At 42.6% G+C, this 20,188-nt stretch overlaps 1 long non-coding RNA gene across 1 annotated transcript in view; it reads right to left on the bottom strand.

Annotated features, from left to right (window-relative positions):
- The window catches only part of LOC123990339, a 67,825-nt gene extending 52,810 nt beyond the window's left edge, over positions 1–15,015 (bottom strand). Inside the window, exon 1 of the long non-coding RNA XR_006830634.1 lies at positions 14,732–15,015. This is a non-coding gene — a long non-coding RNA (uncharacterized LOC123990339). The remainder of the gene's footprint in view (positions 1–14,731) is intronic.
- Positions 15,016–20,188: the final 5,173 nt, after the last annotated feature.

Genomic DNA, 20,188 nt, shown 5'->3' with positions numbered 1-20,188 from the left:
AATGTACTAAAGATAGGCCAATATGGTGCAATAGGCTAAAGCGTAGGCTGCTGATGAGAATGATTGTTGGCAAAAATGTATTTTAGGAATTTATTTGTCACTAATTGGATAATTATGTCAGATGATCAGGGTATGCACACATTACAATGAATTCACATGGTGTGACAAGGTGCTTTATTGGTCTCTTGAAGTCGGATGATCAAAATGCAGGGTGAAAAACAACTTTTTGAGGTCTAGTTTTCACCCTATTACAGTGGCCACATCAGGAGGGTTGCAAAATTCTGATAACTCTCCCAGAGTGTTCCGATTTTCTAGAAATCCCAGTTGGGAGGTTTCTGGAAAGCGGAGAGAATAAGCAGGAAATCCAGAATCCTTCAAACCAAGATTTCTAGGAAAGGTTACTGGAATTTTGCATCCCACACAAGTCGCGTTATGCTGGTTTGCAAAGTGATGTGTAATTCCTATTGGAATTCAGCCAGTGTAAAGCTGTCCATACATTATACAACTATAAACTGAGATTTTGCCACAATTTGGGATCCATGACACATTTCTGGGATTGCAAATAAGCTTAAAGTCGTAAACTCCAAACAGGACTTCATAAGTCACGCAATTTGAGTGGTGAAAGAAGTGCGATTATGGGTCTTCCGCTCACTTGATCCACATCTTAGGTACCAAATATTTTTCTGATATGCCATATATTTTCAGTTGTATCTTGTGTAGTGAGAGGGGTGCTATGTTTCGATTTGCAACTTTTCCTCCTTTGCTCATCTACAGCCACAGATCAGAAGGCGGGCCAAAACACATCTGGAAATCGCAGGACAGGGAGGGGTCGCAATGTGAACAAACTTGTGTAATGTAAGCACACTGGTCGCAGACTTCAGGGGGAGAAGATTATGCAGACAATTCACATAATGTGAGTGCTCCAACAATGTAACTATTTTTATTGTTGTCTAATGTATGCCTAGCTATAGGATAGCCAACATTTGGAATTTGTATTCCCCCTGCAACCTGCATTCAGAATTAATGTCAATGTCAGGAACATTGATTAAGTAGGCTAGCCACACCCATTTAAAGTGGAAGTAACGTTTGCAATAAATCTAGTTGGATTTGGATTTGTTTAGATAAATGCAAGTTATTTATTTTAGTGTACCATATTTAATAAATAAATAAATCAATCACTAGAGCATGATGGGAAATATGATAATGATACTGTAGTTATCTTTACGGTACAAGGGGCGTGCGTTTACAGTACAAGGGGAATTCCACAAGGGCCGTGCGTTTTACGCGTTGCTCCTATTTTGTGTGTTTACTTTAAACAATGGGAAACTATTTTTTTGTTTGATGTGCCATTCTGATTGTATTTTTTGGGTTGTTAAACATTACATTAAGCTGGCTTTATTATCATTTTTTAAAATTTATTTCACCTTTATTTAACCAGGTAGGCAAGTTGAGAACAAGTTCTCATTTACAATTGCCACCTGGCCAAGATAAAGCAAAGCAGTTCGACAGATACAACGACACAGAGTTACACATGGAGTAAAACAAACATACAGTCAATAATACAGTATAAACAAGTCTATATACAATGTGAGCAAATCAGGTGAGAAGGGAGGTAAAGGCAAAAAAAGGCCATAGTGGCAAAGTAAATACAATATGGCAAGTAAAACACTGGAATGGTAGTTTTGCAATGGAAGAATGTGCAAAGTAGAAATAAAAATAATGGGGTGCAAAGGAGCAAAATAAATAAATACATTAAATACAGTTGGGAAAGAGGTAGTTGTTTGGGCTAAATTATAGGTGGGCTATGTACAGGTGCAGTAATCTGTAACACAGTAATAACTGTTTTAACATAGTAGGTATATACGTTTTACTATGTCTTTACCTGGTAATTTGGTTGTTGCAGAATAATTTATTACACAATTGGAACAAGGAATGTGTAATTAGACATTTACTTGCTGAAGATTATTCCAAATGTGTAAATATTGAGGTTATTACACATTTTCATGTTCCACTATGCAACTATTGTTTTGTAATTACACATTTGAAAGTCAACTGGGATTTTTTAAAATTATAATAATAATTAAATAGTTTGACCACCCTGAGTGTAGGCTTTAAAATGATATCAAGCTGTTAATCGTTTCCAGCGATGAAGACATGGATGATTCATGGTATGGTGGGGTATGCAAAATGGGTCAACTTTGAGCACCTCTATTTCCTGAATGTTTTGGCATTCAGGTCCAAAAAGTACATTTCTGACCACTTCCACCCTTGGCAAATATGCATTGAGGTTATGTTCAAATCAAAAGTTGTGCTGTCAAAATGGGATTGAAATCAAATGGAAAGACCCACATGGCAATAAGACCTGCTAACAACCTAAAGTACCCAACCAGTACAGAAATTAAGCTCTCTCTTCCAACCAGGTCCCAATAACTTTTTTACAGATGAATGATTTAGTTAGTTTACCAATTTGGTTTGGAAAATACTTATTCAGTTGATTTGCAGTTGAGGAAACCTGAGTCTTGTCTAGGGTGATGTTTGATGGCTACAGGATGTCCCTCTGAGACCAGTCCGAAATGATCCAAAGTTAATGTTACAATTTCTGATGTATACATTTTATTTGTTGTGTAACTATAATTTGATTATATAAGTAGACAGTCCAGGATTTTTCCACAGAGAACTAAGGTAAATATAGTTGTGTTGAAACAGTAACTGCAATGGAATACATTTGGACTGCCTCTCTAAGAAGCACACGTGTGGAGGAGGTGAGCGGCTCATTATGGTAAAATATTTCTAACGGCGAGCCTTTGATAAAGAAACTAGGCTTTAGCAGGGAAGCTAATGAGACTGCAGGATCTGAGGCAAGGCTGCACTGGAATGCTTTTCAAGGTTGGTGTGTTGGGTGTGGGCTTGTTTATCCTCTATCACTCCCTTTCTCCCTTCATACACAGGACTAAAATCAAACTGAGTGGTAAAAGAGATCTGCCTTCGCAGTATCCGTCACACAGAGAACGAATGCCGATCAGTCTGCTTTTGATCAGACGTCCCATGCTGTTTTGTGTAGTTGACCATGTCCCTTGTTGGCCCATCGCCAGGGAAAGCTGTTTCATCTGCGTCCACACAGTAACTTGAAGCGAGTTGCGGAGGACTTTCTGCACCGCGGAGGGCCGTAATGCTAATTAATAGTGATGGAAGCTCAAGATAGGGATATAAAATATAATGCTGATGTACTCTATAGCAACAACTTTGAAACTAAACGTTTGCTATGCTAGCATTGACAGAAGTCTGATACTGCAGCTTGTAATGTACTCTGTGATAGTGTTTTTAGTTTGGTTCTTATTGTTACATTTGAGCCATAAAGGAATGCTACAAAAGTTATTTTAGGAAATAGAAACATAGACAAAGTCAGTTGTAAACCAAAGATGTCACATTTCAACTGTTGTTGTATTTCTTTTGAGGGGATTTACTGTGGAGCAGCAGTAAGTATCCAAACATATTGAAAATAGCTGCAACAATGCATAAACTGTCTAAATGATGTAAACTACTCTAATCCTACAGTGCATAGCATATTCTGTAACGTACCATTCATACAAAGCAGATGACAATTTATTCATGCAGGTATATGAATAAGTAATGGAGGCCTGTGGTCATTAAAAATAGTGTGACATTCATTTGATATCCCAGTCAATAATTGTACAATATTGATTTAGTATTAGCATCCATTTTTACCTCAACCCTTTTTAATGTGCTGAGCCCTAGCATTGCTTGACAGCAATGTGATGGGATTAATTTAAGTACAATGGTTTACCACAACTGTAATGGGTTCAAATGGAAATAAATATGGTGATTTGTCCGTTTTCCCCCGACATAATCAGACCTGGGCAGAAAATAGTATATTGTAGTTTATTTGATAATAACATTTTTAAATCAAGCCATATTTTTAAATCGAGCCAGGCGCATCTCCCGGCTAGCAAATGAAAATACTCCAGCTGCCATACGTCGTTTGTCAACTGGCCTGGACCCTTTGTCGACATGGAGCCCCACCGATCCATCACGACTGGTCTGCCGACGTAATTCCATTTGTTGTGCCCTCAACCGGCCTTTGCCGGACGTCGATGAAGACGATTCTACTAACCCGTGCTGCTAACTTTCAAACGCTGTGTCTCAATATGGCTTGATTTGATTTGATTCCTTCTTCCTAGCGCAGTAACGACTACCTAGCAGCTTCCCCGTTTAATCTATTGCTGTTCATTAATCACGGGACTCCATTTTGTTAATTATGTTTAGCTGTCTGCCCCAGCCTCGAACGCAGGCCCTATATGTAGTCAACTGACCCTCTCTGCCCATTCATCGTCATTTTAACTGTTGTTGTCTCAGCTAATTAGATGTTGTTGTCTTACCCGTTGTTGTCTTAGCGAGCTCTCCCAACAACACCTGTGATTTATTTATGCCTCGCTTTATGTCTCTCTCTAATGTCAACATGCCTTGTATACTGTTGTTTAGGATAGTTATCATTGTTTAATTTTACTGCGGAGCCCCTAGTCCCACTCAACATGCCTCGGATACCGATTTCATCCCAACTCCCACACATGCGGTGAACTCACCCAGAATAACTGGTGGGTCCAGAGATGCAACCTCTATTATTGTCACTCAATGCCTAGGCTTGCCTCCACTGTACCCGCACCCTACCATACCACTGTCTGTACATTATGCCCTGGATCTATCCTACCACACACAGAAATTTCCTCCTTTTATTCACTGTCCCCAACGCACTAGACGAAAAGTTTTGATAGCCTTTAGCCGCCCCTCATCCTACACCTTTTCTGTTCCTCTGGTGATGTAGAGATGAACCCAGGCCCTGTGTTCACAGGCACTCTCATTTGTTGAATTCTGTAACCGTACAAGCCTTGGTTTCATGCATGTTAACATTAGAATCCTCCTCCCTAAGTTTGTTTTATTCACTACTTTAGCACACTCTGCCAACCCGGATGTCCTTGCCGTGTCTGAATAATGGCTTAGGAAGGCTACAAATTCTGAGATTTCCATCCCCAACGACAACATTTTCCATCAAGATAGAACTGCCAAAGGGGTAGGAGTTGCAATTTACTGCAGAGAGAGCCTGCAAAGCTCTGTCATACATTCCAAGTCTATACCCAAACAGTTCGAGCTTCTGATTTTAAAACTTATTCTCTCCAGAAATAAGTCTCTCACTGTTGATGCCTGTTATTGTTAAGCAGGTGAGTGAGGACCCAAAAGCGACTTAACAGAAACTGAGTTTATTTAAGTCCAAACAGAAATAAAATAATCCTCAATCCTTTACAGGAAATGTCCAAACGGGGAAAACAGAAATCCTCTAGTTGTAGAGGAGAATTGCAGGATAAGTGGCAACAGACTGCAGGTCCCTTCGGGTAGGCGCGGGCCGTAGCTGACAGAGACACCTGCTCACACGCAGCATCTGAAGATAAGGCAAAACACGACTGGACGGAACAAGAACACAGCAAACAGCAAACAAGAATCCGACAAGGACAGAAGCAGAAACAGAGAGAGAAATAGAGACTTAATCAGAGGGCAAAATAGGGGACAGGTGTGAAAGAGTAAACGAGGTCGTTAGGAGAATGAGGAACAGCTGGGAGCAGGAACGGAACGATAGAGAGAGAGAGGGATAGAGAGAGGGAAAGAAACCTAATAAGACCAGCAGGGGGATACGAATAGAAGAGAAAGCACAGGGACAAGACATGACAATATATGACAATACATGACAGTACCCCCCCACTCACCGAGCGCCTCCTGGCGCACTCGAGGAGGAACCCTGGCGGCAACGGAGGAAATCATCGATCAACGAACGGTCCAGAATGTCCCGAGATGGAACCCAACTCCTCTCCTCAGGACCGTACCCCTCCCAATCCACTAAGTACTGGTGACCACGTCCCCAAGAACGCATGTCCATAATCTTCCGGACCCTGTAGATAGGTGCGCCCTCGACAAGGACGGGGGGGGGGGGGACGAACGGGGCGCGAAGAAAAGGCTTGACACAGGAGACATGGAAGACTGGGTGGACGCGACGAAGATGTCGCGGAAGAAGAAGTCGCACTGCGACAGGATTAACGACCTGAGAAATACGGAACGGACCAATGAACCGCGGGGTCAATTTGCGAGAAGCTGTCGTAAGGGGAAGGTTACGAGTGGAGAGCCATACTCTCTGACTGCGACAATACCTAGGACTCTTAGTCCTACGCTTATTGGCGGCTCTCACAGTCTGCGCCCTATAACGGCAAAGTGCAGACCTGACCCTCTTCCAGGTGCGCTCACAACGTTGGACAAAAGCCTGAGAGGAGGGAACGCTGGACTCGGCGAGCTGGGACGAGAAGCCCGGTCGCAGACGAAGGAAGCGAGTTGTGAGCGTATTCAGCCCAGGGGAGCTGTTCTGCCCAAGACGCAGGGTTTCGAAAGGAAAGACTGCGTAAGATGCGACCAATAGTCTGATTGGCCCGTTCTGCTTGACCGTTAGACTGGGGATGAAAACCGGAAGAGAGACTGACGGAAGCCCCAATCAAACGACAAAACTCCCTCCAAAACTGAGACGTGAATTGCGGACCTCTGTCCGAAACGGCGTCTAACGGAAGGCTATGAATTCTGAACACATTCTCAATGATGATTTGTGCCGTCTATTTAGCGGAAGGAAGCTTAGCGAGGGGAATAAAATGAGCCGCCTTAGAGAACCTATCGACAACCGTTAGAATAACAGTCTTCCCCGCTGACGAAGGCAGACCGGTAATAAAGTCTAAGGCGATGTGAGACCATGGTCGAGAGGGAATGGAAAGCGGTCTGAGACGACCGGCAGGAGGAGAGTTACCTGACTTAGTCTGCGCGCAGTCCGAACAAGCAGCCACGAAACGGCGCGTGTCACGCTCCTGAGTAGGCCACCAAAACCGCTGGCGAATAGAAGCAAGCGTACCCCGAACGCAGGGGTGGCCAGCTAACTTGGCAGAGTGAGCCCACTGAAGAACAGCCAGACGAGTAGAAACGGGAACGAAAAGAAGGTTACTAGGACAAGCGCGCGGCGACGGAGTGTGAGTGAGTGCTTGCTTTACCTGTCTCTCAATTCCCCAGACAGTCAACCCGACAACACGCCCCTCAGGGAGAATCCCCTCGGGGTCGGTAGAGGCTACAGAAGAACTGAAGAGACGGGATAAAGCATCAGGCTTGGTGTTCTTAGTGCCCGGACGATAAGAAATCACGAACTCGAAACGAGCGAAAAACAACGCCCAACGAGCCTGACGCGCATTGAGTCGTTTGGCAGAACGGATGTACTCAAGGTTCTTATGGTCAGTCCAAACGACAAAAGGAACGGTCGCCCCCTCCAACCACTGTCGCCATTCGCCTAGGGCTAAGCGGATGGCGAGCAGTTCAGCGGTTTCCCACATCATAGTTACGTTCCGACGGCGACAGGCGATGAGAAAAATACGCGCAAGGATGGACCTTATCGTCAGAATGGGAGCGCTGGGACAGAATGGCTCCCACGCCCACCTCTGACGCGTCAACCTCGACAATGAATTGTTTAGTGACGTCAGGAGTAACAATGATAGGAGCGGATGTAAAACGCTTCTTGAGGAGATCAAAAGCTCCCTGGGCGGAAACGGACCACTTAAAGCACGTCTTGACAGAAGTAAGGGCTGTGAGAGGAGCTGCCACTTGACCGAAATTACGAATGAAACGCCGATAGAAATTTGCGAAACCGAGAAAGCGCTGCAACTCGACACGTGACTTAGGGACGGGCCAATCGCAGACAGCATGGACCTTAGCGGGATCCATCTGAATGCCTTCAGCGGAAATAACAGAACCGAGAAATGTGACGGAGGAGACATGAAAAGCGCACTTCTCAGCCTTCACATAAAGACAATTCTCTAAAAGGCGCTGGAGAACACGTCGAACGTGCTGAACATGAATCTGGAGTGACGGTGAAAAAAAATCAGGATATCGTCAAGGTAAACGAAAACAAAGATGTTCAGCATGTCTCTCAGTACATCATTCACTAATACCTGAAAGACAGCTGGAGCATTAGCGAGACCGAACGGCAGAACCCAGTATTCAAAATGCCCTAATGGAGTGTTAAACACCGTTTTCCACTCGTCCCCCTCCCTGATGCGCACGAGATGGTAAGCGTTACGAAGGTCCAACTTAGTAAAGAACCTGGCTCCCTGCAGAATCTCGAAGGCTGACGACATAAGGGGAAGCGGATAACGATTCTTAACCGTTATGTCATTCAGCCCTCGATAATCCACGCAGGGGCGCAGGGTACCGTCCTTTTTCTTAACAAAAAAAAACCCCGCTCCGGCGGGAGAGGAAGAAGGCACAACGGTACCGGCATCGAGAGCAACAGACAGATAATCTTCGAGAGCCTTACGTTCGGGAGCCGACAGAGAGTATAGTCTACCCCGTGGGGGAGTGGTCCCCGGAAGGAGATCAATACTACAATCATACGACCGGTGAGGAGGAAGGGAGGTGGCCCTGGACCGACTGAAGACCGTGCGCAGATCATGATATTCCTCCGGCACCCCTGTCAAATCACCAGGTTCCTCCTGTGAAGAGGGGACAGAAGAAACAGGAGGGATAGCAGACATTAAACATTTCACATGACAAGAAACGTTCCAGGATAGGATAGAATTACTAGACCAACTAATAGAAGGATTATGACACACTAGCCAGGGATGACCCAAAACAACAGGTGTAAAAGGTGAACGAAAAATCAAAAAAGAAATGGTCTCACTATGGTTACCAGATACTGTGAGGGTTAACGGTAGTGTTTCACATAATATACTGGGGAGAGGACTACCATCCAAGGCGAACATGGCCGTGGGCTCCTGTTCCCGAGCCCAGGCTTCGTCCATAAAACAGCCCTCAGCCCCAGAGTCTATCAAGGCACTGCAGGAAGCTGCCGAACCGGTCCAGCGTAGATGGACCGACAAGGTAGTACAGGATCTTGATGGAGAGACCTGAGTAGTAGCGCTCACCAGTAGCCCTCCGCTTACTGATGAGCTCTGGCTTTTACTGGACATGAAACGACAAAATGTTCAGCGGAACCGCAATAGAGACAGAGGCGGTTGGTGATTCTCCGTTCCCTCTCCTTAGTCGAGATGCGAATACCCCCCAGCTGCATGGGCTCAACACCTGAGCCAGTGGGGGGAGATGGTAGTGATGCGGAGAGGGGGGACACTGTTAACGCGAGCTCTCTTCCACGAGCTCGGTGACGAAGATCTACCCGTCGTTCTATGCGGATGGCAAGTTCAATCAAAGAATCCACGCTGGAAGGAACCTCCCGGGAGAGAATCTCATCCTTAACCTCAGCGTGGAGTCCCTCCAGAAAACGAACGAGCAAAGCCGGCTCGTTCCAGTCACTGGAGGCAGCAAGAGTGCTAAACTCAATAGAGTAATCCGTTATGGATCGATCACCTTGACATAGGGAAGCCAGGGCCCTGGAAGCCTCCTTCCCAAAAACTGAACGATCAAAAACCCGTATCATCTCCTCTTTAAAGTTCTGATACTCGTTAGTACACTCAGCCCTTGCCTCCCAGATTGCCGTGCCCCACTCACGAGCCCGTCCAGTAAGGAGAGATATGACGTAGGCGATACGAGCTCTACCCCTCGAGTATGTGTTGGGCTGGAGAGAGAACACAATATCACACTGGGTGAGAAACGAGCGGCATTCAGTGGGCTGCCCAGAGTAACACGGTGGGTTATTAATTCTGGGTTCCGGAGACTCGGAAGCTGGTGGATCGAGACGGAGATTGTGAAACTGTCTTGAGAGGTCGGAGACCTGAGCGGCCAGGGTCTCAACGGCATGCCGAGCAGCAGACAATTCCTGCTCGTGTCTGCCGAGCATCGCTCCCTGGATCTCGACGGCTGAGTTGCGAGGATCCGTAGTCGCTGGGTCCATTACTGGTCGGATTCTTCTGTTATGCAGGTGAGTGAGGACCCAAAAGCGACTTAACAGAAACTGAGTTTATTTAAGTCCAAACAGAAATAACATAATCCTCAATCCTTTACAGGAAATGTCCAAACGGGGAAAACAGAAATCCTCTAGTTGTAGAGGGGAATTGCAGGATAAGCGGCAACAGACTGCAGGTCCCTTCGGGTAGGCGCGGGCCGTAGCTGACAGAGACACCTGCTCACACGCAGCATCTGAAGATAAGGCAAACACGACTGGACGGAACAAGAACACAGCAAACAGCAAACAAGAATCCGACAAGGACAGAAGCAGAAACAGAGAGAGAAATAGAGACTTAATCAGAGGGCAAAATAGGGGACAGGTGTGAAAGAGTAAACAAGGTCGTTAGGAGAATGAGGAACAGCTGGGAGCAGGAACGGAACGATATAGAGAGAGACGGATAGAGAGAGGGAAAGAAACCTAATAAGACCAGCAGGGGGAAACGAATAGAAGAGAAAGCACAGGGACAAGACATGACAATATATGACAATACATGACAGTTATAGTCTCCCATCAGCTCTCAGCTGTGCCCTGGACACCATACGTGGATTGATTGACCCCCATCTATCTTCGGTGGCATAAACTGGGATATGCTTAACATCCCGGCAGTCCTACAATCTACTAGATACCCTCAATCTCACACAAATTATCAAGGAACTCACCAGGTACAACCCTAAATCCGTAAACATGGGCCCCCTCAAAGATATTATACTGACCAACTTGCCTTCTAAATACACCTCTGCTGTTTTCAATCAGGATCTCAGCGATCACTGCCTCATTGCCTGCTTCCGTAATGGGTCTGCGGTCAAACGACCACCGCTCATCACTGTCAAACGCTCCCTAAAACACTTCTGTGAGCAGGCCTTTCTAATTGACCTGGCCCGGGCACACTGGAAGGATATTGACCTCATCCTGTCAGTAGAGAATGCCTGGTTGTTCTTTAAAAGTAATTTCCTCACCATCTTAAATAAGCATGCCCCATTAAAAAAATCTAGAACTAAGAACAGATAGAGAACTTGGTTCACCCCAGACCGCCTTCGACCAGCACAAAAACATCCTGTGGCGGACTGTACTAGAATCGAAGTCCCCGTGATATGCAACTTACACACAGTCAGTTAGGAAAGCAAAGGCTAGGTTTTTCAAACAGAAATGTGCATCCTGTAGCTCTAACTCCAAAAAGTTTTGGGACACTGTAAAGTCCATGGAGAAAAAGAGCACCTCCTCCCAGCTGCCCACTGAGGCTAGAAAACAAGGTCACCACCGATAAATCCACAATAATCGAGAATTTCAACAAGCAATTGTCTACGGCTGGCCATGCTTTCCTCCTGGCTATGCCAACCCCGGCCAACAGCTCCACACCCCCCGCAGAAACATGCCCAAGCCTCCCCAGCTTCTCCTTCACCCAAATTCAGATAGAATCCAATCAGATGTTCTGAAAGAGCTGCAAAACCTGGACCCCTACATATCAGCTGGGCTAGACAATCTGGACCCTCTATTTCTAAAATTATCTTCCGCCATTGTTGCAACCACTATTACTAGTCTGTTCAACCTCTCTTTCGTATCGCCTGAGATTCCTAAAGATTGGATAGCTGCTGCAGTCATCCCCCTTTTCAAAGGGGGTGACCCTCTACACCCAAACTGTTATAGAGCTATATCCATCCTACCCTGCCTTCCTAAAGTCTTAGAAAGCCAAGTTAACAAACAAATCACTGACCATTTCAAATCCCACCGTACATTCTCCACTGTGCAATCCGGTTTCCGAGCTGGTCATGGGTACACCTCAGCCATGCTCAAGGTACTAAACGATATCATAACCGCCATCGATAAAAGACAGTACTGTGCAGCTGTCTTCATCGACCTGGCCAAGGCTTTCAACTCTGTCAATCACTGTATTAATATCGGCAGACTCAACAGCCTTGGTTTCTCAAATGACTGCCTCGCCTGGTTCACCAACTACTTCTCAGAATGAGTTCAGTGTGACAAATCGGATGGGCCTGTTGTCCGGACCTCTGGCAGTCTCTGTGGGGGTACCGCAGGGTTAAATTCTCGGGCCGACTCTTTTCTCTGTATATATCAAAGATGTCGCTCTTGCTGTGGGTGATTCCTTGATCCACTTCTATGCAGACGATACCATTCCGTATACATCTGGCCTTTCTTTGGACACTGTGCTAACAAACCTCAAAACGAGCTTCAATGCCATACAGCATTCCTTCCGTGGCCCCCAACTGCTCTTCAATGCTAGTAAAACTAAATGCATGCTCTTCAAATGATCGCTGCCCATACCCGCCCGCCCGACTAGCATGACTACTCTGGACGGATCAGACTTAGAATATGTGGACAACTACAAATACCTAGGTGTCTGGCTAGACCGTAAACCCTCCTTCCAGACTCATATAAGCATCCCCAATCTTCAAATTAAATCTAGAATCGGCTTCCTATTTCGCAACAAAGCCACCTTTACTCATGCTGCCAAACATACCCTCGTAAAACTGACTATCCTACCAATCCTCGACTTCAGCAATGTCATTTACAAAATAGCCTCCAACACTCTACTCAGCAAACTGGACACAGTCTATCACAGTGCCATCTGTTTTGTCACCAAATCCCCATATACCACCCACCACTGAAACCTGTATGCCCTCATCGGCTGGCCCTCGCTACATATTCACGCCAGACCGACTGGCTCCAGGTCATCTATAAGTCTTTGCTGGGTTAAGCTCCTCCATATCTCAGCTCACTGGTCACCATAACGACACCCACCCGTAGCAAGCATTCCAGCAGGCATATCTCACGGGTCATTCCCAAAGCCAACACTTCATTTGGCAGCCCTCCCTTCCAGTTCTCTGCTGCCAATGACTGGAACAAATTGCAGAAATCGCTGAAGTTGGAGACTTTTCTCTCCCTCACTAACTTCAAGCATCAGCTATCTGAGCAGCTTACCGATCGCTGCAGCTGTACACAGCCCATCTGTAAATTGCCCATCCAACTACCTACCTCATCCCCATATTGTTTTTATTAACTTTTGCACACCAGTATTTCTACTTGCACATCATCATCTGCACATCTATCTTGTAATTACTTCTTTACTATGGCCAATGTATTGCCTTACCTCCTTACTCCATTTGCACACACTGTATATAGATTTTTCTATTGTGTTATTGACTGTACTTTTATATATCCCACGTGTAACTCTGTGTTGTTTGTGTCGCACTGCTTTTCTTTATCTTGGCCAGGTCGTAACTTGTTCTCAACTGGTCTGCATGGTTAAATGAAGGTGAAATAAAGTAAAAAATAAAAATAAATTCTCATGGTAGTGAAATATAGAGAATGTAGAGAATCAATGAAAGGCAACTACTGGCAACAATTTCATAGGATATTCAAATACAGGTCTATTTGAAAGTATTTTGAATACCTCGCAGAAAACAAATATATGTTTTTTTTGCATATATGACAGTTATTTCAAACCAAAATAATATTTTACGGCTGCGCAATATTTGATGAAGAACCAAAAACTAGAAGTTGAATTAGTCTAAGTATATTATCATTAGCACATGGTTTGGAGGGCTTTCAGATATAAATCTTAACAGCCTCAGAATTAAATGTAAACATGCTAAACATTAACATTTCTCAATTGAATTAATGGAAAGTAATACAAATATAAACCAAACAGATTTTGTTTTATTGTTTAAAATGTATATTTCAGATTTTTGTTGCATTACATTACCCTTTACATCATTGTCATAGCCAATGGTTCATTATCGCTCATTTTAGATATTGATTAATTATTTAAAAATGGCATTTCCATTTTATGAACATCAGGGCCTCAAACGCTTTGTCACTCATTGAGCAATGGTCAGGCCTGAACGTTCTCCAAGCGATGCTGAAACAAACATAATTTCCTTATTCCTCACTTAAAATGCATCTGTCCAATGCCATCAGCTATGTAGCTTCAGGAATATCCCTCATTCCCAAATGAATGGAATAGATAAGCACAGAATGAAATCAGGGAATTATATTGAACTTATATTTCCAGTTAACATTGAGTCATATATATTAGTCCCTCCAGCATTTTGCGAATTTTTTTGATGATTTCTGCGCCCAAAATGCTTGATTTTGAGGATGCTTTTCTGAAAAAAAATTCACATTAATTTCATATAAAGCAATAAAAAGTAATATGTGCTCAGTTTTAGGATGATATTAAGCAGAATACATACTGTAATAGAAAAACAAATCAAAACATATAAAGTGCTCAATTTAGTTTATTTTCCTGAACAAACAGCTCTGTCATAATCCATTACCATTCACTCACACACACACCTCTTTATCAGGCTTGGGGCTTGCTATCAACACGAGATGCTCATCCCCTTCCCACTCACACTCTGGAAAAAAAAAAGATTCAAAGCCGATCAATCACCTTCAATTTTGAAATCAATATTTCTTTTCGCAAAAATTGTCTTCAAAACACTTGATGGTGATTTTTTCTGAAAGTGTCTTAAAGGAGATAAAGAACAGAACACGTAAAAATATAGTATTGTGGGTGATATGTACTTTTAAAAGAGTATTACCATTTCTAAAACATCCAGAAAGATTGTGCTTTCATGATCCGTATTAAGTTTTACAGAGAGTTTAAAACGGCAAAGCTGACAAATTGCACTCAGTGCTATGAGCAGCGCTCTCCATAGACAGACTGGGGAGAGCAATGCCGACCAACCTAATAAGTCAAGATTGGCGGAGTAAAACACCACTCACCTTGATTCTTTCAGCGCTTGCCACAGTCTTCTTCCCTGCTACCACTTCAGTCATGGGGACTGTTCTGACATGCTCATATGCTTTGCTGATTCGAAGTGACTGTTGATTGTTGACTTTCTCTCATTTCCAAAAACACTTGGTAATTGTTTAGCACGGTCATTTGCTGTTATTTTTGTAGACAAATTAGATTGACTTCTGTTCATTGTACTGCCTGTCAGCTATCAACAATCACGCGTTATCTTCGCATATGAATATGCTGACAGGCCAGAGGGAAAAATCTTTGTTGACGCGTGGTTGAATTGGGCCATTTTCCATGGTAAAAGAGCAGTAATTGGTCAAAATTACGAATCCGCTTTTGATTGTACCCTTTTATGCGCTAAAAGTGCAGGGATTGGTCTAAATTGCGAGCTTTCGCATAATATGCGCTGATTGGTTGATTTAGCATTGAATTATGCAATCTCGGAATCATGTAGTGACTGATATATGGATCAACACAACAAATGGCCTCGGAGATGGAATTATGATGACATGTTTGTAGTTTTTACTTCATTAATAATTATAATAATAATTAAAGCTGAGTGCTAAAACAACACAGAATGTGTGGCGTCTACGGACCCATATAGACACTGGAAAAGTGTTAAATTAACACACTGCTTAGTGTAAAGCCTTTCGAATACATTGTAGTTACCACCCATGACTGTATTTGTTAGTGACAGAGATATAGTTATTGCATTAATCTTTGTTTGTATTCATGGACTTCATCAACTGAAAACTTAAGTCAACATGTTATCGTATATAAAAAAGTATTTCATGAGGGCCTAGTTTTACCTTAATAGCGTGTCCTGAAACTCATACACATCACTTTGAACCAAAAACCACACCCAACATTATCCTACTTCCCAGTATGTTCTATTGCAGATAGATTTTTGTAAATTATTTGTTTAAAGATATACTGTATGTTTGTGGATGTGCATTGATTGATTGATTAATCTTATCCTAGACAGAAATAAATAACATACATTTTTCTAAACTAATCCAATCGGTTAGTTCGAATTTGTTTTGTTGTTGCTCCCGTTACTGAAATGTTTGTTCCATTTTATTTGCATTAGGTTTTCTCCTGAAAATGTCCTTTACCCTGACACTTGTTCTGAATTAAAATGCCAATTGTTGGCTAGCAAAGCTTTGGCTGGACTCCAATAGGAAGTATTCATCACTTTGCAAGCCAGCATAATGTGACTTGCAGGTAGGATTTTCGAATCTGGAAACCTTTGAAAAACAACAGGGTTTTCTGAAAATCCTGGTTGGATGTTTGCTGGAAATGGAAGTAGAAAATCCAAAATCATTTAAACAGGAAATTTGCACCCCTATTCGCAGGCCAATTACTAACAGTTACTAACAGTACAAAAGATAACATTTCTTGGTACCACTACATGGACAGGTGTTTGTACACCTTTCAGAACAAATCTAAACATGTTTTTCTTAATGTAATACAATGTCCTGAAACTCATGGTTTACAGGCAACATCAGGTCTGCAAGTCACAATGCGCTTGCTTACAAGGTGATGTGTAATTCCTGCTGGAATCCGGCCAGTGTGCGGATATCCAACTTTTATCAATTTTAATTATCCGCAAACTGTATACAGAATGACTACCAGGATTGGGAAGACTAAACTATAAGACTACTTAAAGGATCTAATCTGGAAAACACATTTAAGTAATGGGTTCAATAAATCCATATACAATATTGGATTAGTTAAGAAACTGTTTGTAATTTACATATATTTGAGTAGCATAGAACTAATCAATCAATCAATCAGTGTACATGCAAAAACATAGATAATGAAACAAACTATTCTCAATAGTATAATGATGGGCGTGGTTTTCGTTAAGTGTATGAGTTTCAGGTAAAACTAAACCCTCATTATAACGCCTTTTGAAATATGTATAGTATTTTGTTAATATTTTTTTATGATGACATATTTACTAAAAATCGCACTAGTTGAAATCAGTTGGACCAAAAATCAATGAATGCAACAACCATGTCTCTGTCCTGAACAAATGCTATCATGGGTGATGAATGTACACGTTACTCAAAAGGCAAGGCCACTCTGGGAAATATTTTAATAAGGTATTACACTAAGCACCAGATGCCATCCATACCTGCAAGCCAGATAATGCAGCTTGCAATGTGAGCTGTTATTCATATTGGAGTCCAGGCAGTGTTAGGACATCCAACAGTTGGAATTTCTATTCACCTGCTACCTTAATTTTGAAATTTGTAAGGAGACTACCTAACCCATTAAAAATATTACCACTGTTAGTAATGTGTGAAAAAAATCGAACTGATTGAATTAGTTTAGATAAATGTATGTTATTTATCTTTCTGTTGCGTAAGAGGAATCAATCAATCAATGAAAAATTAAGAAGAATATAAATGCAACGTAAAGTGTTGGTCCCATGTTTTTAGGATGCCAGAAATTGTCTATACATACAAGAAGATTTTTTCTCTCAAATTGTGTGCACAAATTTGTTTAAATCCGTGTTAGTGAGCATTTATCATTTTCCAAGAAAATCCATCCACATATCAAGAAGCTGATTAAACAGCAAGATCATTATACAGTTGCTCCTTGTGCTGGGTACAATAAAAGACCACTCTAAAATATGCAGTTTTATCACACAACACAATGCCACAGATGTCTCAAGTTTTGAGGGTGCATGCAATTGGCATGTTGACTGCAGGAATATCCACCAGAGAAACCGGCCCCAAAACCACGTGTTACCGCGCCAACCCAGGACCTCCTCATCCGGCTTCTTCACTTGCAGGAACATTTGAGAACAGCCACCTGGACAGCTGATGAAACTGAGCAGTATTTCTGTCTGTAATGAAGCCCTTTTGTGGGTAAAGCAAATTCTGATTGGCAGGTCCTGGCTTCCCATTGGTTGGGCCCATTCCCTTCCAGGCCCACCCATGGCTGTGTTCCTGGCCAGTCGTTTGAAATCCATAGCTTTGTGACTAATGAATCTATTTCAATTGATTGATTTCCTTATATGAATTGTAACTCATTAAAATCATTGAAGTTGTTGATTTTATATTTTTGTTCAGTATATATACATGCAAAAACACAGACTGATAGGGTTAAATACTATTTTAAAATATCTACTTGCAGTAGAGCTTTTTGCAATATGATGCAATATGATACTTATAATGATTATGGTAATAATGTGCCTAATAAGGCTAACTTCTTTAAAACTTTTCAACTTGATATTTTGATAAATCAGGGCTGACGCCATATTCAGATAAACAATACATGTACTTTGTTTCTTGTTTCGTATTCCTCCGTTCTGGCTGGCTGAGGCTCACTCAAGGGGCCTTGGTGTGGGGTTGTGGCAAAGATGCATGAACACTTCAGATCCGCAATGTGATTGGTCAATAATTTAACACATTTAGGGTGTATTTTATGTTTTTCACTTTCAACACATTAATTTCAGGAATTGACACAATGTGCTGAAAATTTTACAGAAATAATTTTGTGCCAACACAGTGATTGTGTTAATATTAACACGTGTCATCCCTAACTAGACACACAGATGCGTTAAAAAATAACAGAGTGTATTGGATCTGTATAGGGTAGTCTAAAAAGCCATGTATTACTCAAACCTACTGAGTGTGCTGAGGGAGCAGAGAAGTTGGGAGCAGTTGGTGTGCTTGTGTGAAAAGGGAGGGAAAGAGTGGATGAGTGCTGGTGGTGGGGGTCATTTTTTAATGTTGCCCACCTTGGCACACAACTGGCTTGTCTTCAGATCAGAGCTTTGCCATGAACCAGAGGTTGGCACTGAATCCAAGTGGCCGGGGGAGATAAGGAAACCACTGGGACATTATAGATTCAGGCATTAGCCAAGTGGAGACTTGATGGAGAGCAGGGAAAGCTGAAGTTCTTTGATAACACCTTCTGATTTTTCCTGTGACCATTCAAGAAAGTGGACAAATCTCATCTGTTGTTTTAAAAAATATATATTTAACTAGGCAAGTTGGTTTAGAAAAGAAATTATGATTTACAATGACGGCCTACCCCAGCCAATCTCAGAAGACGCTAGACAAATTGTGCGCAGCCCTATGGGGCTCCCAATAACAGCCAGATGTGATACAGCCTGTATTTGAACCAGGGACTGTAGTGACATCTCTTGCACTGAGATGCAGTGCCTTAGACTGCTGCACCACTACCTGTTAGCTAGCTTATTGGCCAAGAGGGACACCAGAGTGAGCACCTCATTGCCTGACACAACTGTTGTCTTCACCCACCCTGGCAGTCCTATGGACACATACAGTATTTAGTGTAGTCCCTGCTGAGAAAAAACAGTATACACCAGCTGGTGACCAGCCTTCGCTGTGTTTTTGTTGGTCTCCAGCTTGCCAACATATGCTGCTTACCCGCAAAACCAGCATCAAGTCACATTATGGTGGCTTGCGAAGTGATGTCTAATTGCTATTGGAATCCAGCCTGAGTGGGGATATCCAATTGTAACTTTTATTTACCACGAATCAGCATTCGGAGCTCCAAGGCCTGCGTCGAAATCGCTAAGCAGTTTACTTAGAAGCTTTGTTTTGTCAAACAACCACCGGATTGGTGTGGTATTGTTTTAGTAAATGAAAAAGGGCTACCATGCGCTTACGCTACTGTGTGTGCGACATCTTCTAGAATAATGTGGTTGTTATAAATTATTTTGACCAGCAGATGCCACTAGTGTACAACGTGTTGATCAAAGCCTCAAGTAATGAACTTATTTTCGAAACATTTGGCTGGCTCAATGCTTCAGGAAGCTAAGTTTCTCCATCACTACTAAAATGGATGTTCCAATTTAGATGGTTTAGATAGTGTCATTTATTCATCGTTCTAATCCTGGCAGTCTGAATGCAACTTGTGGGAATTCACTCTGGCTGGATTCCAAAAGGAATTAAACATTACACTGTAAAACAGCATAATATTATTTGACGTTGGTCACCAGTGTCCAAAACTCCGCAAAGGCTGGTTACCAGCAAAAAAACACAACGAACGCTATTCCCCAGTTAAAACACAATGAAGGCTGATCTGCCAGCGAAAGCACAACGGAGGCTGGTCACCAGTGAAAACACAACAAAGGCTGGTCTGCCAGCATCACCAGCTAGACCATGCTGTTCAGAGACTTTGCATAAATCGGAAATGCCAGAACTACTCATGGCCATAGAATGAGGCAGGGGGATGGGAAACAAAAAAATAAATGATACATGCAACATGCAACACTTTCAAAGATTACAGTTCATATAAGAGTTAGGTCATATAAATAAATCAGTCAATTTAAACATATTCCTTAGGTCATAATCAATGGATTTTACATGACTGGGAATACAGATACCAGTCATACAGATTTTTTAAATATTTTTTATAATTTATTACATTCAATACCATTCATTCTTTACAAA

Source organism: Oncorhynchus gorbuscha, linkage group LG12, assembly GCF_021184085.1.
Source record: "Oncorhynchus gorbuscha isolate QuinsamMale2020 ecotype Even-year linkage group LG12, OgorEven_v1.0, whole genome shotgun sequence".
NCBI lineage: Eukaryota > Metazoa > Chordata > Actinopteri > Salmoniformes > Salmonidae > Oncorhynchus > Oncorhynchus gorbuscha.
This window is presented reverse-complemented; position numbering and strand designations above follow the sequence as displayed.